This window comes from Protopterus annectens, chromosome 1.part1, assembly GCF_019279795.1.
Source record: "Protopterus annectens isolate FY-2018-M chromosome 1.part1, PAN1.0, whole genome shotgun sequence".
In the NCBI taxonomy this organism is placed as follows: Eukaryota; Metazoa; Chordata; order Ceratodontiformes; family Protopteridae; genus Protopterus; species Protopterus annectens.
Genome location: NC_056726.1, coordinates 1,139,555,601 through 1,139,574,325, shown reverse-complemented (window position 1 = coordinate 1,139,574,325; position 18,725 = coordinate 1,139,555,601). Strand labels below are relative to the sequence as shown.

At 38.3% G+C, this 18,725-nt stretch overlaps 1 protein-coding gene across 1 annotated transcript in view; it reads left to right on the top strand.

Annotated features, from left to right (window-relative positions):
• The window catches only part of LOC122815740 (CD209 antigen-like protein B), a 1,006,265-nt gene that overhangs the window by 61,850 nt on the left and 925,690 nt on the right, over positions 1-18,725 (top strand). The window lies entirely within an intron of this gene.

The following is an 18,725-nucleotide window of genomic DNA, read 5'->3' as shown; positions in this document are numbered from 1 at the left end:
GGTAAATTTCAATATGCCACAACCACGGAGTTGGTTATTGCTATTATACAATGACATTATTTAAGAAAAAAATACTTACTTTTCTTAAATAATGTCCTTGTATAACGGCGCATTACCGTTCTTCCGCCTGTGGTGTTATACTACTTCCTTGTGTTGATGCGCTGCACATGCGTATGGGACTTGTGTTCCCACTCATAGCCAGCACATCAATGCTTTGAAACAGAAGCAACAGAGAAAAGAAAGTCTCCGTTGCTCCGTTATTGTTTTCTTTTTCTTTTTTTTTTTTTTTTTTTAATTAAAAAAAAAATTTAGGGCAGTTTAGGGGTAGGAGAGAGACAGCATGGAAGAAATACAATGGATATCAGTTATGTGTGTTTAATTTTAAATAATATACCTGATTTCCATATTATTTTGTCCAAGCTGCCTCTCTGGTATGTCCGGAGTTGAGGATAAAGATTTTATTTTTATTTTTTAAGAAATAAAAATAGAATTTAAACAATATGCCAGCGGAAATAAGTCTGGGTGACTGGTCCTTTTTCCATTGGCATAATGTGAGATTTACAATGGTCACACTGGTTGGGCTGGCCAATCAGAGTGCACGTTTTCAAATATTAAGGGGGAGTCATTGTATAATTATGTATTTTACTAAGGCTTCATTTTACTTGTTCATTTATGAATACTATGAATTGTGTATTTTTTATTTCTTCAGTTGTGTATTGTACTATGCTTGTCTTCTTAGCCCAATTTGTGGCTGAAAAGGGTCCATGGTCCAGTCCACCTGCCTGGTTAACAAATATAAATAAATAAGTAAACAGTAAGTACATTATATAGTAAAAAAATACTCTCTGTAAATTCTCCATTTTTCTCCATTTACACTGACAGATCTGCTGTCAAATCTTTCCGTTTGAATCACAGTAGTGATGGAAGTGCAATAAAGTCATTTATTTTGTTTAGGATGATTAATGTAAGTAAAAGAGGCATGGCACATATTTACAGTTAAATAATGAGTTAGTAATTAAATATTTGCTGTGATCAGTGTATATACTTGTTAATGTGAATCTTTCTATTATTATAAGGTAAAGCACTAGTCATTTTCATATTTTAGGTGAACTGAGGTCCTATAATTATTACTGTGCTACAGTAATACATGTGATTTAATGTCCTGTAATCATAATAGAACTAATTTGTTATAGTCCCTGTCTAGTTTCCTGTTTCATACTTGGTGAGAAATTTTCCCATCTATCACAAAAGCCACGGTAAGGAGGTAATAGTTTTAGCACAAAAAATAAAAGCTTTTTTCTTTTAAACACACTTTTGAGAGATATTACTACTACCTCCCCAGACTGTTTAAGTTTGTTTGTCAACATGCATTTTTATGAAGAGTAAGGCTTTGGTGAATATAACTAGCCACATTATCTATTTATTTCAGTTCTAGTGTTTTCGCATGAAATACTTACATTTTATGAGGGACAAGGCAAACCTCTGAGGTAAAATCAGATACAGCCTTGAAAATCTAGGTCTGCTGAGAGGACTGGTAAGCAGTGTCCTCACTCCAAAGTCATTCTTCTTCTTCATTGTCTAACTTACTTTTAATATGTATTGAAATTCTACCTTACACTGTCTAGCATTTGATTCTTACCTGCAATCAGGAGCCAGAGATCTGTCATCCCCTGTGAAATTTGTTAGTGTGAACCTGTCTAAAGCACAGCCCTGCTACCATTCAGCTCTGTTCATTAGTTTATTCTGCTGCCCCTCATTGTCTTTCTTCCATCATAATATCAAAATAATAGGGTTCACTGCTGGAACAAGCAATAGTACACACATATTCTACCTAATTAATGCCCTAATTATACAAAGACTGTAATTGTCATGCAAGTTCATTTCCTGGAACTGATTTGTCTTACTTCTGCTGAATAAGATAAAAAAGGAAGTCTGCAGCTGCCCACATTTATGGTTTTAGTACACCAGTGTCATGATTGTCTGAGTGGGCACTGACTATGAAGGCCCATTGATTCATTAACACAACCTAGTGATTTCAGCTATTTACAAAATGCTTCTGTCTAGAATGTTTTATTGAAAAGTTTTAATATAACATATTCCTGACTTCCAGCTTTTTTTATAACATATTAAAATCTGTTTTAATCCACACTCTAAGTAAAATCTTCTAGATAAATGCCTGGTGAACTGAATGTCTGTTAGTTGACATGCCATGGTTTTAACAGATTCTCATCTTGTCAAAACATATGCAACTGAAAGTGTAACAGGATATCAGCAGTTTTATTAGACACGCGAAGTACATATCACCCTTTGACAAATGTGATCTCCAGTGCCACATGATGATCGCTATCTTACTATTTGCTATGAAACTCACTTGAATGCTGACCAAAGCTTCTCACCATAAAAACAGTGCAGTCTAAATGAGCGTTAAATGCAAGTTTTTATATATTTTAGATATATCAGCATGGTCCACTTCTGGAGCCATGGGCAGTAGGACCATCTGCCCTTCTGGAATACTGTTGCACTAATTACAATAGCTGCATCTATGCACAACAGCATTTTTTTCATTACTATTCATTATGAAGATTAGCTGCTGATCCATTTTAACTATTACCTGGAAGAGCACACCGATAATAAAAACATAGACAGACAGCCTGCACCAGTGGCATAGAAGTATAATGCCCTGACTATGGCATAGGCGACCTGAAGTTAATTAGTTGCTTGGGGGCAGGGTGATCGTACAGGTGTCTCTTCATCACTTCCATCATCATCAGTGACTACCAATACTCTGACATCAGGAGATAGGAATTCCACAGTGCAACTGGAAGGATCACCTATAATATCAAGGAATCTGGACAACAAAGTGAGACACAGAATACAAACTTATCACACTTATGTAAAATTTGTTTTAAACAATAATAAATGATAATGCAAGGCAAAAATGCTTTTCATGCATTGATAAAGCTAATTTAAGTACAATAAATTGCAAGGAAAAAAATTGTGCTTACCATGTGCAGGTAGTTATGCTAAATCCAAACCAGATGTTTTTACATATAAGAAAGGTAAATGAAACCTAGCTGATAAGCATCACAATTCAAATGACGTAAAAATAGAAAGGAATACCCTTTACATCTGCAGAAAAAGAATTATGTCAGACAAAATTCTGCTGTTTAAGTCTCCCCATCCTTCTTTCTGTCTCTCTCTTTCTCTCAGTGTCTCTTCTCCCCGCACCCATCTTGTTTGCTCTGTCTCTCTCTGTATACATAGATAGATATAAAATATAGCAAAATTATTTCATTATATTGATTACCTGGATGTTCTGCAGTAGATATAATTGGGTTTTCCATCAGGTCAGCACCAACATAATGATTATCTGTGAATCCCCTGCTGACCTGTCTGGATCTCAGGCCATGGACAAGAACTCCTCTTTCTCAGTCAGTGGTGGTTTGATAGCAGGACAACCACCAGTAGCCATACGTTCTTGGGCAACTGCAGCTGCCCTGCATTTTGTGTGCTTTATCATGTTACTGGCCCAATGTCTGATTTTTCTGATAAATACGACTATGCTCTCTGACAGTCATTCACCACCTGCTTCCAGAAGTAGTTAGGGATGACTTGTCCCCTTTGCCTCTGCCTAAGAGGAATGAGCTGTGTTACCACATTGCCTGGATAATAATTTCATACTCTGCATCACTGTATGGTAGTTTATGGGGTGCAGATGTCTTGGACACCATAGCCCTGTATTATTTATATATTTATTTGTTTGTTTGGCATTTGTTTACCAGGAAAGTATGACTGGGTCATGAGGTGTCAATTTTCAGTGGAGGACCGGGAAGAAAAGCTCCAGATACATATGGTTAACAGAATGAAAAACTAGACAGACATAGTAAAGACTTAACATTCAAGTGCAAACATGAAAACAACACATTAGTTTGTCAGAATGGAAACTTAACAGACATAATAAAGTCATAACATTCAAGCACACAGCTTGAAAAACTACACATTAGTTTGTCAGAATAAAAACTCAAAAGACATAATAAAGTCATAGTGTTCAAGCATAAATTATATGTAAAGTCTGATAATAGGAAGATGCAGCATTATTTACATAATAAATGATTATCATAATGATTAATATTCCAGAGGTCATGAAATATGGTAACAGATTATATTAATGAAGGCATAGGATAATACGAGTAGAGAAGGGGGTGTGTGATAGAGGGGATAGTAGAAATAGATGTGGAAAAGGTATGAGTGTAACCTCAGGGGAGTATGTGTAGAGGAAAGGAGGGTAGGGTAAGTTAGTAGTGAGAATGGAGAGAGGTAGAAAAAGGTATAACAGTACCTCAGCCTTGTCTCATACAGGAGAAAATCCTAGCTTTGTTGAAGTATTCTTTTATAGAGGTTTGAAGGAGTGCAGGTTAGTAGCAGTTTTGATAGTCAAAGGAAAGGAGTTTTGCCACAGAGCAGGAGTATAGAGTTAGGCCTAGGGGTTTTGTTAGGTTTATAAGTTGGGAGGGGACATTTGTCTTCAGATCCGAGATGTTTATTTGGGATATAAAAATTGATTAATGGGCTAAAAGCAGGACAAGCTAGTGGGTTGTGGATGATTCTGTATACTGTAGTAAGTTGTACATATTGGAGGTGGAGCATGGGTTCAAGCCATCTTAGGGAATGTAGGGCCTTACAGTGATGAGTTAGAGGGTTGCATTTATGGCAAATTTGGCAATTTTATTATAGTAGCTTTGTAGTTTTTCTTATTCTTTTTTTTCTTTTTTTTTATTTAGGAAGGTCTGTAAGTTAGATAGAACTGTGGCCTCATATAACAGTGATGGCAAGAGGTAGGTTTTGGTCAGGGTAATTTTGGTAGCTGCTGTGAGGACATTTTTATTTCTGTATAGCATGCCTATTTTTTGTACTGTTTTATATGTGCAGATCAAACTTGAGATTATCGTCAGTTGTGACACCTAGTAGTTTGGTATGCTAAACCAATTCAATTTCAGTATTGTTGGCTGAAAATATCTTGAAGTTTGTTTGATTGGAACTATAGGGTTTTTGGGTGAAGAGAAGGAGCTTTGTTTTTTTTTTGGGGGGGGGTCAGTATGAGTTCAGCACTGGAGAGACATGTTTCTATGGAAGATAAAGTATGAGATAAAACATAAAATAACAAAAAAGGAAATTAAGCACCAACTGATTGTTAACAAAAGAAATATATATGAATGTATGCAGCCATCATGCGCTGTTGCATGTGAGATCTGAATTTGGCACCAATTCAGACACATATTTTTAGGACAGTATGTCAATCTATCAGGAGCAGACAGGGCTACTGGCGGACATAATGGAGAGTGGCCTTAGTGCTTTAATCAGCAGTGTTGAAAAGATCCTGCATAGTATTGCCAAATTAGTGCCGCATCTACCAGTGACCCAAGCAACAGATGCAGGAGATAGTAATAACAGTTTTGAGGGTGAGGAATATATCCTTACTGTTTTCAAGCTAGATGTGGCTGTGCCTCTGATGTCCTCTTCCTATTCCCAGTCATGGTGTTCTCCAACCTTTTGTGTCCATCACCATCCCTGTCTGCTTTGCATGTCCTGTTTATCTGTGCCTGCTACCTAGCCTGGCCTACTTACCTAACTCTCTAATTCCTAAACACCTTTCTCAATATTCCTCTCTCTCATAAAAATGGGCACATATCCACATAAAATATATGCCTCATACATAGCTTTCCACTTCACCTATGTATCATCTTGACACACTTGATTTGGTCCAGTTTGCTATGCAAAATTATTCTGTTGTTGACCCCATACTAGTTTGGTGACTGTCCAAGTCATGAAATTCTGTACGGAATTCCACATTTATGTTGTGAAGAAGTGGATAGCTATGGTGCTGTCCTACCACCATCCTGCAAATTCCTGTATTCTTTCTCCTGTGTCCTACATTCTGCTTGCCCCCATTTTCACCACTGTCCAATCCAACCATCTTTCAGATGTTTAATCAAAAAATGCAATAGAATCACACACAACACACATGGCCAGAAATGGTCTATCAAAAAGCCTTTATGTTTTGTCCTCAGAATTTGCACAAAGCTTGGCATCGCACGCAGGTAATGGTAAATGATGTTTCACTTCCTATGGCAAAATCTGGAGAGCTTTTGCCATCTCCAACACTAGTTCAGTTATCTTCAAGCAAATGTACTTAACTCTGCTGTGCTGTTGGAATACAGATTAACTTCAGAGTAAAGGCATGACACTGAAATGATTACTCTTAATTCTTAGGCTGCTGGATGCAATGAACTAGAAGTTCCTATGTGTTGAGTTGAGATAATTTTTCATGTCTCTAGACTGATGTTTTTTCATAGTGTCTAGGGTTTGATTACAGCTGTATGTCAAATGACTCCATGTCATTTTATATTCTTATTGTATGTTTAACTCCAAACGGCTGTTTTTATCTCCACCTCCTACATTTCATGAACAAAATATTTGAATAATATATCAAGAAAGCATTTGCAAAAACATTCCATCCTCAGCAGGGAAACTTAGTAAACCAACCTTAGCCTGCTTATGTTTTAAGTTTATTTCTACTTTCCTACCCCTTGTTGCTCCTTATAGAAAATACTTTATTGTACAGAGAATGAGAGAGTAATGATGAGGAAATGCCTAACTCTCTAATTCCTAAACACCTTTCCCAACATTCCTCTCTCTCAAAAAATGGGCACTTATCCACATAAAACATATGCCTCATACATAGCTTTCCACTATACCTATGTATCATTTGAACTGCAATTCAAATTATAGCTTGCTACAGATCACCCACCATGTCCCAAGACCCCCATTCCGCATTTCTGGAAACACTGGGAAACATAAAGGTCCTACCAAACACCCTGATAGTGGGTGAATTCAATTACCCAAACATTAACTGGGAGAATTATTCAAGTACTAACTCCCTTGCTCAACATTTCCTAGAATTTATAAACTCAAACACCCTGGATAAACTGGTCAGCACCCCCACCAGAGGTGACAACATACTGGACCTGGTCATCACCAACATGGGCGACCGGTGTTCCATACCAGAGGTCATCCCCTCGCTGGATAGATCTGACCATAAACTAATGACTTTGGATATCCACATTATGCCCCCACCCCCGGTCAAAGAAACCACTGTGAAAAACATTTCAAAAGCAAACCTCACATTACTTAAGACCGAGGTGAAAAGTTTCAAATCCCCCATGCTAAAGGATAATGCTGCCCAAGCTGCAAAATCCTTTACTAATGCACTCTATAGGCACCTACAAGAATGCACGGATTGTGATATCCCAAGCAAAACCAAGACTCACTCCTCCAAGAAAATGAAATCAGTTTGGTGGACCCCTGCCATAAACAAGCTATACAATAGAAGGAGGAAACTAGTACAGAAAAGAGTAAAATCCCAAGAGGGGAAGACTTCCATGATCAGTATCAGCAAGAAACTACAATCCCTCATAAAATAATCCAAGGCTAGCTTTGAAAGAAAAATTGCCAAGGACTCCAAAGATAACCACAAGGTATTCTTTAGCTATGTCAAGAATCTAAGTGGCAATTCCCAGATCTGCTCAGAGTTAGTGCAGAATGGCAAAAAATATACTGAACCGACTGATATCGCCAACATCTTGGCAGACAGGTTCAGTGCAAACTTCACCCCCAAAAGGGCCCATAACCATACCAGAAGAACGTAGTGCCCCTGAAATCACAGACACTCAGGTTAAAACAGCTTTCTCCAAACCAAAAACACAGCATCAATGGGACCGGACAGTGTCCCAGGCTGCTTCCTATATGAGCTCAAAGATGAACTAACCCCTCACCTAAGCACACTGTTCAAACTCAGCCTCTCCACAGGCTACGTGCCCATAGAGTGGTGCACAGCAATGGTTATTCCGCTTCACAAAGGTAGAGCCACAACAGACCCCAGGAACTATCACCCTATAAGGCTGACTAGCATGGTCTGCAAGGCTATGGAGTGCATCATCATGGATCTCATTAACAGAGACATTGGGAACCTCCAAACACCAGACCCTTCCCAGTTTGGCTTTGTTAAGGGCAGATCATGCCTCCTAAACCTGGTGGACTTCTTTGAGACAGTTACCAAGGCTATAGATGAGGGAAAGGTGGTCCACACAGCCTACCTAGACCTTGCAAAGGCCTTTGACACCATTCCCCATTCTGGTATTACAGACAAGCTCACCTGCCTGAACATAAACCCCTATGTCACGAGATGTGTTGCCAACTGGCTCATGGACAGAACTCACATGGTAAGAGTTGCAGGAACTAGGTCTGACTCTAAACTAGTTACAAGTGGCATTGCCCAGGGCTCAGTCCTAGGACCCCTCCTGTTCGGCATATACTTCTCAGAGGTACAGGCAGGCACAGGAGGGCTATGGCTGACCAGATTCACAGACAACTGCAAACTAGGGGCTATAATTGACTCTCCAGCTGACACAGACATCCTCAAAAAGGGTCTCACTGAGACAGATACCTGGTGTCAAAACCATGGCCTCAAGCTAAATGCCATAAAGTGCATAGTCATCCCCTTTGGAAAAAACAAAGTACCCACAAATTACCACATAGGTGGTAGCCCCCTAAATACGGAAGACAAAATAAGGGATCTGGGGACCCTAGTAGATAGTAATCTCTCCTTTGATAATCACATTGCCAAAGTGGTTAGAAAATCCTTCTATGTGTCCCACCTAATCACAAAAGGGATTGCATCTGGATCAAAAGAGGTCATTGAGCCCCACTACGCATCACTCATCAGACCCATCATAGAGTACAATACCGCATTTGGGATGTACCTTACAAGACACCTGCAACAGCTGGATAGACTACAGAAGTACCTCACCAAGAGGATCACTGGCCTCAAACAGATGCCCTATGCAGCTCAACTGAAGAAGCTCCAGCTGTACTCAGTTGCATACTGCCTACTCAGAGGTGATCTCTGCCTGACATACAAGGCCATGTCCAACCCAGAATTGATGGACATGCTCCACCTAAAGAAAACCGTATCCACTAGAGCTACATGCTCTAGGGATCTAAACATCACCACAACAATAAATAGGACATGCTGGAGGGACAGATTCCTATCCCAGAGACTTCCCATGCTCTGGAACAAGGTTCCAATCTACATTAGGCAGAGCTCCTCACTAACACTCTTCAAGAGAAACCTTGACGAGTGGATGGGAAACAGAAAGTTTACCCTGGGGATCACTTCAGTGGCTCTGCTGGACAGAGGGTCAGGGAACTAATCTAAGGGGCGGCAAAAGCCAACACATTCCAGCTAGGATTATAAATGCCTTTTGGCAGATAGCCTAGTACCTACCTATGAACCTAAGACTAAAATACCATAAAGATGGTCCTAAATGTCCGTAAACAAAACTGCTGCTATTTCACTCTGTATGTCTCTCTTCACCCATCTGTTTCAGTAAGTTGTCACTGCCCCTTCAACTGTGTGCTTTTAAATTTGTGAATTAGGATTTCCTTTGTAGCATTCTGAGGTAATACTCAGATCTATAGACTGATTTTTTATTACTTTCAAGGGATCTAATCCAGACGTATGTTAAACTGTTACTGACTGTTTTTATTCTATTTTATATGTAACTGTTGCCTACATAGTGTTTAGAGTCACCTTTATCCTGCTTCTGTCATAAACCTGCTTTCCTCTTCCCCCTTTGTGTCTCTTCTCCCTTCTGTATCATCAGTCTGTCTGTTCAGAAGTTGCTAATGCCTGGAGCAGAGCAGCACCTATAATATAGGGGAAATGGAAGTACACAGCTTATGGTAAAATTGTGCAATTTTTGCCATTGATTGCGTTATGCTGGTGCCCTTCACACTACTGTATTTAGCCTCATTGTGCCACTTGCAGTCATACTAATCTTCTCTTGAACAGGCTGTAGAGTATTTATTATGGTACTAGATGCAATGTATGGGATTTTACAGTTGCCATGAATGCAGTGAAGACCAGTATATGCATTATCCTTTGCTTCAATCTGTTGTCAGTTTGAATTTTGTGAAACAGGAGTTCCTATGTGGAGTGGTTAGATAATACTCAGGTCTATAGATTTGATCTGGAATACTGTCAAGGTTTGACTCTAGATGCATGTTAATGTTTTACTGGATGATTTGCATGACTCCACTGTGTGTTAAGTGTTGGCTACACATTTTATTAAGTTCATTATTCTGCTACTGCATTAATCTGCTTGCTCCCTGTTGTTATCTCTGTCTTGTACAGATATGATGACAAACTGAAGGATAATATAACACAAAGATATGAAGAAATGGACCATCAGCAAATCAATTCCTGCATTTCTGTCCCTATCTCCCAGCATGTCTTTCCCATTTATTGTCCTTAGCTTTTGCATGGAGCTTGGAATCATGCAACAATGCTAAGTTATGTTAAATGGCATTTCACATCTTATGACAAAAGCTGAAGATTTTAATTTCAACAGCACTAGCATGGAGTGGTACAATGGCCAGTGGATAATGTTGTTGCCTTTCAACAAGAGGTTCTCATGTTGGATCCTCAGCTGGGTTGCTTTATGTGTGAAGTCAGCATGCCCATCCTGTGTTTGCGTGCATTTTCTCTGTGTGCTTCTGTTTTCTCCAACATTCCAAAGACATGTAGTAGGTGGATTGAACACTCTAAATTGGCCATAGGAGTGAGTGTATGCTGTGGAAGAACTACCATTGCAGGGCTAGCAACCCAGCAGTATAAACCTTGGCTCTAGAAAATCATCACTGTTGAAGTGACATCCCAACCCCATGTGCAAAAATGGGTAAAATTAGTTATGGATGGATGGATGGAGTGCATGGTTTAAGCCTTGCAGATGTGCTTAGCCTCACTGCACTATACAAAGTCAGAGGAACAGTAATATTGTGAGACAGTTCATGTAACATATGTGTTAGGCTGTTAATACACCTTATGCAATGTTATACCTGTTCTACTGTCATACAGGCTGATGTCTAAATTTCCCCTGGCTTCAATCTATCAGTGTCCCTTCAAATGTGTCAGTTAAACTTAAGAATACTTGAGTTCCCATGTATTAAGCTGAGATTATCGTCCTGTCAACTTGTATTTAATTCTGAGAATGGGAATCCAGACATATGTAATACATTTAATGATTTCATATATTAATAGTATGTGTGCAAGTGCACAGTGCATATGCTGTCAATCAGTTGTAGTCTTCTTATGACCTCATCATATTTCTGCTCTCCTACACTTTCATTCATATTGGTGACAACTTTTTGCACACAGAAATACATCTAATGTTTACAGAGTTTCAAAGGATGTATATATTTCTGCATGTTAATGTTTGTTTTTGTTGTCATCCCTACTCTTAAGAATATCTTGAGAATCAGTGACAACTAGAAGCATTAGGAAAAGCCACAGAGTTTATTTTGTAAATTTATATAGGTCAAAAATGTAGGATAACATAACACAAATATGTGCAGAAATGAACCATAAATCTCTTAGTATGTCAGTATGTGTATCCTTGTCTGCAAATGTCCTTCTCTTCTTATCCCCCTCTGTGTTATCAAATAAACTTTCTTGATTCAATACTATTTCCATAAGCCATGTTTCCACCAGGAATAACACTCTTGGTTGCTTATGTGTTTCATGATACACCTGTATCATGCAGATAAGGAGTGAAGGACTGCAATTGTCATGATAAATGTGTAAATCATGACAGATGAAATACGACCATAACACATATCTGTTTTGTATTTCATCAGATTCCAGCATGATTGTACATATATACTGTTCATGCGAAGGTAGGCATGAAGCACCATAGGTTACCGCTAACTCCCATTCTAACTTCAACACCTCAAAATAAGATTAAACATATGCTAATACCTTGCCATCAGTCATGCAAATGAGCTTGCCAAGGGTGCGCTTCAGGGAGAAATTACAAGAGAGAATAATATGTAAACTTCTTTATGTGCTAATGGAATTTTGTAACTAAGGTATTTGAATTTCACAGTAATGTTGACTCAATTAATTCTGTCTGTTAATGTATGTCTACTCTCAAATGGTTGCACTTGCAACTTTATTACAATGGTGTGTAACTTTTTCGCACATATTCCATCTGTGTTATTCAACACTGCACTGTTATAGTTGGAAGTGTCTGTTTGTATTGCCAATGCACATTGTCTAAGCATGAGCCAATACAACTGATAGTGACACAATAAATGGTTACTATTGGCATGCAATCTTCCCAGGATGAACCATCATGAATGCTTACTTGACAGTCCATTGTTTTATAATTGTGAATGTCATTGAAACACCATACTGTGAAAAAGGCACTTGTCACTCACAGGCACAGCAAAGCAGTGTACAAGAATAACAGTATATAGCTGTTATCAGATTGTATGAACTATACAGGACAAGAGTAGTGCTGTTACGTTGGCCTGTCCAGATGCATGCATTTGCCACAACACTGGTCATGCACACTAACTGATCTCCAAAACAAAGCTGTTTTAATACATACAAAGGTACATTTTCACATCTTTAAAGTCAGACTTCTCGTGTGGTACTTGTAATTCATAAGTTAGGAGCTCGAATCTGATAGTGGTTCAAGTGTAGGTAAGAAAGTGTCAACAACAGATGTGCTGTGTTTGGTTTAACTCTGGAGAAACATTTATCTTTGGAGACAGCTGCCTCTGCACTTTATCCCACATTTAACACCAACATCTTCTCTACATCACTATCATGAGATCATCCTGTCAAAAGTGCACTTGCTCCTTTTAAAAGTCAGAGATTTCTTCTGTGACACTTGCAATTTATACTATGTGCCCTAGGAGGTTCAAATCTCACAGTGGTGAATGTGTGTGTGCTTGTGTGCGTGTGTGTGTGTGTGTGTGTGTGTGTGTGTGTGTGTGTGTGTGTGTGTGTGTGTGTGTGTGTGTGTGTGTGTGCACCTTAGGTGTCAAGTATAAATGGCTTAACTCAGGAGAAGCATAATTCCCCTCAGGAGAAGCATTTTAACTGGGAGCGGACTTTCCTTTCCCACTTTTACCACAAACCTCAACACACTGATGAGGTCATCCTTTCATAAGTGCACTCTCTCAATATAAAAGACAGATTTCTCCTGTGGTGCCTGTAGTTAGTACTGTCTTAACGACATAGGTATTGTGTTTGAATCCAACAATGCTGAATGTGTGTGTGTGTGTGTGTGTGTGTGTGTGTGTGTGTGTGTGTGTGTGTGTGTGTGTGTTTCTCAAGAGTCAGGTGCATGTAGCTTCATCAACAGAGGTGCTGTGTGAGAGACATTCCCTTATCCCACTTTTACCACAAACATCTTCTTTGCAACATGCAGATAAGGTCATCCTTTCATAAGTGCATGCTCTCAATACAAAAGTCAGACATCTTATAAGGCACTTGCAGTTAATGCTGTATTCTCTAGATTCTGTTACTAGATAACTGGTTTGAATCTAACATTCAGTAGTGTGACTCATGTACAGCTGGTTCCATGACAACACCCCTTATGTACACTTCAGAGGGCTACCTTGTAAATGTCTGGTATTCCCTGTAATTACATCATGCTATCAAAATGGCAATATCTCAGACCTAGAATGCATCTTATCCTGTGACACTGGATGTTTATACTTTGTTCTCTCTACTGTGCAACTAGATAGATAGGTGGTTTGAATCTAATATTGCTTCAGTAGTGTGACTCTTGTACAGATGGCTCCATGACAACACCCCTTATATATGCTTCTACTTTGGAGACATATTTTCTGTAGCAGAAGGCTACCCTGTAGATGTCTGGTAGCCCCAGTGATTACATTATGCTATCAAAATGGCAGTATCTCATAGCTGTAATGCATCTTATCCTGTGGCATGAGCTGTTGATACTGTGCTGTCTCTACTGTGTAACTAGGTAGATAGGTGGTTTGAATCCAGCAGTGACTGACTACTATGATTGTGTTTTTCTCTCATGCTGTGTAGAAAAGGCCTCAAAGACATATACAATGTGTAATGTTACTGTGCTACCACACCACTTTCTTTCCTTTTTAGCCGACCCAACATCTTATTGGTCATCCCTTCAAATGTGCATTGTCATAATTGTAAACCAACATCTCATGTGGTACTTGTAATTCATTCTATGATCTGGACCTTGTGATTTTAGATAGTCACTTCAAATCCAGTCATTATTCCTTAGACTCAGCTGTGTCAGAATGACTGTGCCTTTAGGTAACAATGCTGCCACACGGATATCTGCAGTGTACATGTATAGCTGGGGATTTCACTTACAAGAACCATTTTTCACAAGAAATGCTTTATTTGATACTGATGATGCTATTTGATGAAATGTGTCTTTCCGTATTGAAATACTATGCCTTTCCTGTGGCGTGAGGGAATGAGACAATCTTCTGTACGTTGCTGTCTTAATAAGCCATGTGTTTGAGTTTGTGATGATCTATCCATTGTGCATGATTGGGAGTCTACTGTCACAATGACAACTACATTATGTATCATGTGTGTTTGGGTATACTATGCTTCCTTAGGCAATCAGCATTGATATTGGACTGCTCTCACTTGTGTGAACATTAAAACAGTTGCCTCCTTTTCAACATTCTAATAAATTAACATTGTAGAAATTAACATCAAACCTCCTTTCTTATTTCTTGTTGTTGTTGTCTTTTGGCTTTTCCCAGTTAGGGGTCGCCACAGCGGAACTCCGGTCCGCTAATGATTGGCAGTAGATTTTCACGAACGTCGAGGTGCCAGCTCGACGTTCAACCTTCAACGAAGGCACTCCCATTTACGCATGTCTTTGGAATGCCCACCCAACTATGGGGAGGACATGCAGACACCACACAGAAGGCACTCCCCACACTCCAGCCAAGAATCGAACAGGAGAACTTTTTGCTGTGAGGCAACAACGCTACCACTGCACCACCGCCTATTTAACACATTAAATTAATTTATTAGTAACAAGATCCATTGCCATTTTCTGTGTCAAACACAGCCAATATATAGCTCTGTAGAGTATGTAATATGAAATGGTTTGAATCTGATAACATCCGTCTGTCTGTCAGATAACTCAGTCAGACAGGACTGGCTTAGACAAAGAAAGCAGCTGTGGTACAGTCAGAGGGCCACATTTTTAAGGTGTCACACTCCAAGTTATGGGATCCATATCAATTCAATTGCAACAGGCAAATGATGTAAGCCCTTTAAATGTCTTCTTTTGGATACACTCAATAGACATCATTATGTGGCATGAATTGTTGATTGATTGCTCACATGCATTACATATTTTCCTAATAATAATAATGCTCTGTATTGCATGTCTTCATTAAAACGTGTATGTATTACTGTAATTATTTTCTACACACTGTAGAGCATTATATGATATAAGGGCTTATATAACATTTCTTACTGTAGTGGTTGGGCCTGTGTTATGAGGCTTTCTTGTATATTTGTGTTGTTTACTTGGTGTTACGGTAGTTTGCTGTTATTTCTTGTGAGCGAGCCCAGTATAATGATATAGTAGATGTGTTCCATTTACCAGCAGAGACATTGAACTAATGAATGCCTTCAGATATGTATTGTCATTTGTCACATGTATTTTGATGGCTATTATTCTATTTACCATTTACATGACTATAAAACACATGCATTGTCTAATACATGTTTAAAGGTAATATACCCCCTTTCTGCGGTTACAAGCGAAAACATATGGCTAAGAAATGCCCATTTCTGATGTGTATGATTATAGGTTTATAGGTTTATAGATTAGTACTAGGCTAACTGCCCTTGCGAGCCATTTTAAGCCTAGCCAATTATCCCCTGTGCGATTCAAACACTGTACCTTGTGTTTGTAAGGCAAACACCTTAACCATTAGGCCATCCTCCCAACCCATGATGCAACAGATGTAGAGCTCATTTCTTCTTGTTTATACATGATGAAGTAAAGAATACAGCAGCACTGTCATTACCACAAATTATTCCCTGTATATACATCTCATATATATTTCATGCTAGGGAGATTAATTTTTTGGATATCCATCTGACTAGAGAGGTTACTACTGAAATACTAGTAAGTACTATTCACAGGAAAGAAACTTACTCTAATATGTTGCTGCATTTCAACAGTTGCTAGCCTTTACTTCAAAGAAAAGGGATAGTTAAATGCCATATGGTAAGGCTTACTCACCTCATAAGTGACAATGAACTTCTTTCTAAGGAGATATTTGCACTAATTGGTATGTGTAAAGATAGGGGGTATCCTTTGGGGTTGCTCTTAAAAAAAATCATGGAAGAGGTTCTGATTAAAAGGGGCACTACATTTAAGCCGATTTTAAAAGCAGGCTTAATGGTTACTAGAGTGGTAAGGACCATTTTGATTCACATGCCACTGGTATTGCAATTTAATGAAGAGACAACAACATTAGTGGCTAGTATAAAAAATATTATGGGATTGTATTCTGACAAAGAAATGAAAAAAAAATAGGGTTCCAACCTAGGATAGTCTACAGTAGAGGTAGGAACCTTAAGAATATGTTGGAGAGTGGAATTACAACAAAAGTTACACACAGATCATTAATGTACAAATGTGGTGAATGTAAGGTTTATAAAAATAGTAATGATGGCACCAGTGTATCAGTGGGGGGTGGGGTATGAACATACCATAGGTTGCCCTGGAAGACGTAATTGCAATACAACCATTGTAGTCTATTTAGTCAAGTGCCTATCCTGTCCAGGTTTTTATGTAGGAAAGACCATCAGGAGATTTCGGGACCATATTGTAGAACATTTGTGGTATATCAAAAATAAAAACACCCATAATGCCCTATATACTCATACCTTGGAATGTCCAACTTTCAAAAGATTTGTATTTTTTATTATTGACAGGGTCTGTGGTGATATTGGGGGGGGGAGTGATATTAAACTTGAGTTGGAAATTAGGGAGGCTAAGCGTCAGTTTAGATTGAATGCCTGCTGTAAACCTGGGTTGAATGATTTTGTTTCAATAGCCCCCTTTTTGAAACAAAGGCCTACAGAAATATGAGTTGTTTACATTTTAAAAAATGTTTTTTTCTTTTCCTTTTTACAGTTTTACTGCTGTCTATCACTAATATTTCTGTTTTTATTTTTTGTGCATATACAGCATTTAAAATGTTTTTTATACATATTACACTGTGGCGACCCCTAACCGGGATAAGCTGAAAGACACAACATTATAGTGTCTTTTAATGTTTGAAACTTTTTCAGTAGTAAAAGAAATGTTGCTAAGCTTACGGCTATTCTTTGTTTTTGATGTAATTAATTGAATGATTATTATCTTAAGTATATAATTACAATTTAGCTTAATTGATTTGACTCTGAAGAAGCCATTTCTATTTTATGGTGAAACAGCTTAGTCTGTTGCTGCTGTATTAGACTGTTTGCTACAACTTTACTGCCTTGGTGGCTCGATTTTTTTTATTTTCTAGTGTTTTTTTCTAAGTTTATTAGCATTGTGCCTGTTGTGTCATCTTTATTAACACCTTTTGTATATAATGCGTGCTTGAGCTTCTGTGCACCTGTTTGTATTCATTAACTCTTGTGCTAGCCACGAAAAGGTGCTAGTAAATGTGCACACTTCTTTAGCAACATGTATATGGACTGAGCACTGCTGCTCATCATGCTAACATGAAATAATCGTGTAGGCTTAGTGCAAAGTGTACACACTTGTTAATTAGTTCTATGGATAGTCTTTACTACAGCTAGCAAAATCCAAACCACACAAACTGCAATAACATCTCTGTGCATATCAGGAGAAGTGATTCAGTCCTGTTGCCCATAAATTCTCTCAGGTCACATTTTTTGATGAAAGAAAACTTTTAATGTCACTATTGCTTTATCTGTACTCTACTGATCTGATACTCTTAGTAGGACAAAAGGCAGGATAAATATATATTTTAACCACCCTTATTGTCGTTGCATATGTTCTTTCATGTAAATAGTTAAAAAGCTTTACCTGTGAATGTTCATTAACTACCTGCAGCAATGTAATCAACATAACACCTCCATGTCCCTTCTTCCTTTACAACAATGTCTACTACATGTATTGTGCTGTAGCATTTCCAGTGTCTGTATATTGTATTTTTCAGTCATGCCTCTATATTGTCTTTGCCTTTATCGCCCAAGTCTTGACTAAAAGGGTCCTAGAATTAGTTCACATTTCCACTTAACAAATATAAAATAAATATATAAGACCTGGGCTTTAATAATTTGCCTACAATAAATGGACTTGTCAGCAAAAGAACATCTTCAATTAAACATTTTTGGCTTTACCTTAATTTCATCATCATGCATTTTGGAATGGAGTGGAGATTTAGCAATTGTAATTAAAAAAACAATCCTTAATGCCAGAAAATTGGGGCTTTCCTATGCCTATTATTTGGCAGAATTTTGCTTGCTGTATTCATGGCCAATAGTAAGATATAACAATTGCCAATGTTCACAAAGTTTAAGATTTATCACAGTGCGGTAACTGGAAACTTCAGCTCTGTTTCAAGTTGTTTGGACACATCTTATACACCTAAGCTTGTCAGCACTTTCGAAATTTACTAGCAGCTGGACTAGAAGACTGATCCTTGTGGAAATATCATTAAATACACAGGCAGAATCATCTTCATTTCTGGTGTAAAGCTATGTTGCTGGGGCTTGCATGGGCGTGTGCAAGGACAGTAAGATTTGATCCATGAATGCA